We start from the raw sequence: 6239 nt of genomic DNA, 5'->3' as shown, positions 1-6239 counted from the left end.
GTAAGCTCGAGGAACAGCACCTCATCTTCCGATCAGGCACTTTACAGCCTTCCGGACTCAATATCGAGTTCAACAATTTCAGATCATAACCTCGGCCCCTATTTCATTTTTATATATTTTTTATCCACACCTTTGTTTTGGCCCTTCCCCCTTTTTCTCTCTCCCACATGGCAGCTGTCTCTCATTCTGCCAGAACATTTCACACTTCACACTGCATCCATTGAATAAACATCTCGAGCCGTCTTTTGTCTCTTTACTGGTCCGATCTTCACTTCTCTTTTGTTCTTTCATCCCCATTTCCCAGCCCCCAAACTGGCCTTTTAATCTGTTTCATTTCCTGTGTTTCCTCTCAGTCCTGACGAAGGGTTTCGACCTGAAACGTTGACTCGATTTCTTTCTCCACAGATGTTGCCTGGCCTGCTGAGTTTTTCCAGCATTTTCTGTTGCTCAGCACACACCCTGGGCCCCTGTCACTCATCTTCCCCCGCGCCTGCGCGCTGGGCCCCTGAGCTCCAGGCTGCCGCGCGGGGCTTTCTTTGTGATGTCGGTGTTGGTGAAGAGCCGCAATCAATGAGGGAAAGTGAGTTTTCCCCCAGATCCGATTGAGATCAGAGGAGGGGAGAGAATAAAGGGGAATCCAAATCTGAGAGTCCGCGGATCTGGGCCCCGAGCGGAGCTTCTTCAGTTTGGTGGAGCGCACCCGTAAGACAAAAGTCCTCTACCAACCTGCCCCCGCCACGCAGTGCTTCCCCCCGATTATCAAAATCCACGACAAGGCCTTGGACAATGTGGACCACTTTTCATACCTCGGGTGCCTACTGTCAACAAGGGCAGACGTCGACGACAAAGTCCAACACCGCCTTCAGTGTGCCAGTGCAGCCTTCGGTCGCCTGAGGAAGAGAGTGTTTGAAGACCAGGACCTCAAACCTGGCACCAAGCTCATAGTCTACAGAGCAGCAGTGATACCCAATCTCCTGTATGCCTCAGAGACATGGACCATGTACAGCAGGCACCTCAAAGCAAAAAAATAAACCCTTTTCAATTTAATTTAAAATAAGACAATACTTTAGAAAATAGTATTAAATATAAAAGAAATATTCACAACCTCCGCCTTTTTACTTCAAACACACCCCTCCTCCAGCATTCATCTGTGTGAAAGGCTCAGAGGGTGTGGAATTCTTAAAGTGCATCCAGGAGAGCTTTTTGAGCCAGCATGTAGAAAGTCCTACAAGAGAGGGGGCGGTACTGGACCTCATTCCAGGGAATGTAGCCGGGCAAGTGGTAGAAGTGTCAGTAGGAGAGCATTTTGGTGACAGTGACCATCATTCGGTGAGATTTAAGGTAGTCACGGAAAAGGACAAAGATGGACCAGAAATAAAGGTTCTAAATTGGGGAAAGGCCGATTTTAATATGATAAGGCAGGATCTGGCCAAAGTGGACTGGGATCAGCTACTTGTAGGAAAATCCACATCAGAGCAGTGGGAATCTTTCAGAAAGGAAATTGAGAGAGTACAATGGCAACATGTTCCCGTAAAGGTCAAGGGTTGGACCAACAATCCCAGGGAACCCTGGATGTCAAGGGATATACGAGAATGGATTAGGAAAAAAAGGGAGGCTTTTGGCAGATACAAAGGACTAAAAACAGTGGAAGACCTAGAGGAGTATAGAAAGTGCCGGGGGGGGTTACTTAAAAAAGAAATTCAGAGAGCAAAGAGGGGGCATGAAAAAACACTGGTGGGCAAAATAAAGGAAAATCCCAAGGTGTTTTATAAGTATATTCAGGGCAAGAGGATAACCAGGGAAAGAACAGGGCCCATTAGGGACCAAAGTGGCAATTTGTGTGTAGAGCCAGAAGATGTGGGTGAGGTTTTAAATTAATATTTTGCATCTGTGTTCACTATAGAGAAGGACGATGTAGGCATAGAAATCAGGCAGGGGGACTGTGATATACTTGAACAAATTAGTATTGAGAGGGAGGAGGTACTAGCAGTTTTAGCGCGCTTAAAAGTGGATAAATCCCCAGACCCTGATGGGATGTATCCCAGGCTGCTGGGTGAGGCAAGGGAGGAGATTGCAGGGGCTCCGACACAAATTTTCAGAACCTCTCTGGCTACAGGGGAGGTGCCAGAGGACTGGAGAACAGCTAACGTAGTACCATTATTCAAGAAGGGTAGTAGTAGGTATAAACCAGGGAATTACAGGCCAGTGAGCCGAACATCAGTGGTAGGGAAATTATTGGAAAAAATTCTGAGCGACAGAACTAGTCTCCACTTGGAGAGGCAAGGATTAATCAAGGATAGTCAGCATGGCTTTGTCAGGGGGAGATCATGTCTAGCCAATTTGACTGAATTTTTCGATGGGGGTGACTAGGTGTGTGGATGAGGGCAGTCCAGTTGATGTAGTCTACATGGACTTCAGTAAGGCTTTTGACAAAGTCCCACATGGGAGACTGGTCAAGAAGGTAAGAGCCCATGGGATCCAGGGCAATTTGGCACATGGGATCCAAAATTGGCTTAGTGGCAGGAGGCAGAGGGTGATGGTCGAAGGTTGTTTTTGTGACTGGAAGCCTGTGTCCAGTGGTGTACCACAGGGTCTGGGTCCTTTGCTGTTTGTAGTGTACATTAATGATTTAGATATGAATGTAGGAGTTATGATCCGTAAGTTCGCAGATGACACGAAAATTGGTGGAGTGGTAAATAGCGAGGAGGGAAGCCTCAGGCTACAGGAGAATATAGACGGATTGGTCAGATGGGCAGCACAGTGGCAAATGGAATTTAAGCCTGAAAAGTGTGAGGTGATGCATTTTGGGAGGACTAACAAGGGAATACACAGTGAATGGTAGAACCCTAGGAAGGACAGAGGATCAGAGGGACCTTGGTGTGCATGTACATAAATCCCTGAGGGCAGCAGGACAGCTAGATAGGGTGGTTAAGAAGGCATATGGGATACTTATATTCTATGCCTCGGCTAATGAAGGCAAGAGCAGGGAGGTTATGATGGAGCTGTACAAAATGCTAGTTAGGCCACAGCTGGAATACTGTGTGCAGTTCTGGTTGCCACACTATAGGAAGGATGTGATTGCATTGGAGAGGGTGCAGAGAAGATTCACCAGGGTGTTACCTGGGCTGGAGCGCTTCAGCTATGAAGAGAGACTGGACAGGCTGGGGTTGTTTTCCTTAGAGCAGAGAAGGCTGAGGGGGGACCTGATTGAGGTGTACAAAATTATGAGGGGCATAGATAGGGTAGATAGAAAGGAACTTTTCCCCTTAGTAGAGGGGTCAATAACAAGGGGGCATAGATTCAAGGTAAGGGGCAGGAGGTTTAGAGGGGATTTGAGGAAAAACTTTTTCACCCAGAGGGTGGTTGGAATCTAGAACTCACTGCCTGAAAGGGTGGTAGAGGCAGGAACCCTCACAACATTCAAGAAGCATTTGGATGAGCTCTTGAAACGCCATAGCATACAAGGCTACGGACCAAGTGCTGGAAAATGGGATTAGAATAGACAGGGCTTGATGGCCGGCGCGGACACGATGGGCCGAAGGGCCTCTTTCTGTGCTGTATAACTCTATGACTCTAACTCTGAGCCGAAGTTCCTTGAGCTGCAGACACTTCTGGTCGCCACACTTTAGGAAGGATGTGAAGGCTCATAAGATACAAGGAGAGGACATCTAAATTGGCCAGAAAAAGCAATACTCCTGAGGATTGGGAGCAGTTTAGGATTCAACAAAGGAGGACAAAGGGATTAATTAAGAAAGGGAAAATAGAATATGAGAGTAAGCTAGTAGGGAACATAAAAACTGACTGTAAAAGCTTTTATAGATATGTGAAGAGAAAAAGATTGGTGAAGTCAAGCGTAGGTCCCTTGCAGTCAGAATCAGGGGAATTTATAATGGGAAACAAAGAAATGGCAGCCCAACTAAATTCATACTTTGGTTCTGCCTTCAAAAAAGGAGGACACAAATAACCTCCCAGAGATGCCGGGGAACATAGGGCCTGATGAAAGGGTGGAACTGAAAGAAATCAGTATTTGTAGGGAAATGGTGTTAGGGAAATTGATGGGACTGAAGGCCGATAAATCTCCAGGGCCTGATAATCTACATCCCAGGGTACTTAAGGAAGTGGCCCTAGAAATAGTAGATGCATTGCTGGTCATCTTCCAGAACTCGATAGACTCTGGAACAGTACCCATGGATTGGAGGGTAGCTAATGTTACCCCACTATTCAAAAAAGGTGGTAGAGAAAAAGTGGGAATTATAGACTGGTAAGCCTGACATCGGTAGTGGGGAAAATGCTAGAGTCTATTATAAAAGATGTAATAGCAGAGCACTTGGAAAGCAGTGACAGGATCGGACAAAGTCAACATGGATTTACAAAAGGTAAATCATGCTTGACTAATCTGTTGGAATTTTTTGAGGATGTAACTGGTAAAATAGATAAGGGAGAACCAGTGGATGTGGTGTATTTGGACTTTCAGAAGGCTTTCAATAAGGTCCCACATAAGAGATTAGCGTGCAAAATTAAGGCACCTGGGATTGGGGGCAAGGTATTGACTTGGATAGAGAACTGGTTGGCGGACAGAAAGCAAAGAGTTGGAATAAACGGGTCGTTTTCCGAGTGGCAGGCAGTGACTAGTCGGGTACCGCAAGGATCGGTCCTAGGACCCCAGCTGTTCACAATATATATTAATGATCTGGATGAGGGAATTGTATGTAATATCTCCAAATTTGCAGACGACACAAAGCTGAGTGGGAAGGTAAGCTGTGAGGAGGATGTCGTGAAATTCCAGTACGATTTGGACAGGTTGGGTGATTGGGCAGAAACATGGCAAATGCACTATAATGTGGATAAATGTGAGGTTATCCACTTTGGTGCAAAAACAGGAAGGCAGATTATTATTTGAATGGCAATAGATTGGGAGAAGGGGAAGTGCAAAGAGACCTGGGTGTTCTTGTTCACCAGTCACTGAAGGTAAGCATGCAGGTGCAGCAGGCGGTTAAGAAGGCAAATGGTATGTTGGCCTTCATAGCAAGAGGGTTTGAGTACAGGAACAAGGATGTCTTGCTACAGTTGTACAGGGCCTTGGTGAGACCGCACCTTGAGTATTGTGTGCAGTTTTGGTCGCCTTACCTGAGGAAGGACGTTCTTGCCATGGAAGGAGTGCAGCGAAGATTCACCAGGCTGATACCTGGGATGGCAGGAATGACGTATGAGGAGAGATTGTGTCAATTGGGCTTATACTCACTGGAGTTCAGAAGATTGAGAGTGGATCTCATCGCAACCTATAAAATTCTGTCAGGCCTCGACAGACTAGATGCAGGAAGGATGTTTCTGATGGCTGGGGAGTCCAGAACCAGGGGTCATAGTCTAAGGATAAGGGGTAAGCCATTTAAGACTGAAATGAGGAGGAATTTCTTCACCCAGAGAGTGGTGAACCTGTGGAATTCTCTGCCACAGAGGGCGGTGGAGGCCAGTTCATTAAATATATTTAAGAAAGAGTTGGATATATTTCTTAAGGCTAAAGGGATCAAGGGATATGGGGAGAAGGCAGGGACAGGGTACTGAATTTGGATGATCAGCCATGATCTCATTGAATGGCGGAGCAGGCTCGAGGGGCCAAATGGCCTACTCCTGCTCCTATCTTCTATGTCTAAGTCTTTCTTTCTTCACTGGTCTCACCAGCGACCTCTTCTGGCTGATGGTTGATTGACAGACGATAGTCCGCGCATGTGCACAGGGAGCGGCGGTTTGGGCCGAATCTGGCACAGCGACCCCTCCTGGTCACCAAGGGCAACAACCGCGCATGCCCAGAGGAGACCAGCCCCCTCCCCCACTCGGAGCTGCGCCTGCGCACTCGGATCCTGCCGGACGGAGTCAGCACGGGGCATTCCGGGGAAAGGCCTTGGTGTCGGGTCCAGAGTCGCGATCGGTGATGCAAAGTGAGTTTTCTCCGCTCCGATTGGGTGGAGAATCACGCGGGGAGGCGGGGAGGGGTGCATCGGGAGAGAATAAAGAGAAATAGAAAAAGCTGAGAGTCCGCGAGGCCCCGGACTGAGCGGCGTCAGTTGGACGGAGCACATGATCTCCTCGGGGACACGTGACCCAGCCCAGGGCCTGATTGACGGGAGCTTCCGACCAATAGGGAGCAAGCGGGGCGGGGCTGAAGGAGCGAGCTGGCGGCAGGTCCTCCAACCAATCGGGGAGCCTGAGGGGCAGGACTTGCGCCGGCTGATTGTCTGATC

Source organism: Somniosus microcephalus, unplaced genomic scaffold (assembly GCF_052327205.1).
Source record: "Somniosus microcephalus isolate GS21.2 unplaced genomic scaffold, FLI_Smic_1.0 scaffold1, whole genome shotgun sequence".
Lineage (NCBI taxonomy): Eukaryota > Metazoa > Chordata > Chondrichthyes > Squaliformes > Somniosidae > Somniosus > Somniosus microcephalus.
The sequence above is the reverse complement of the archived record's forward strand: the minus strand, read 5'-3'. Positions refer to the sequence as shown.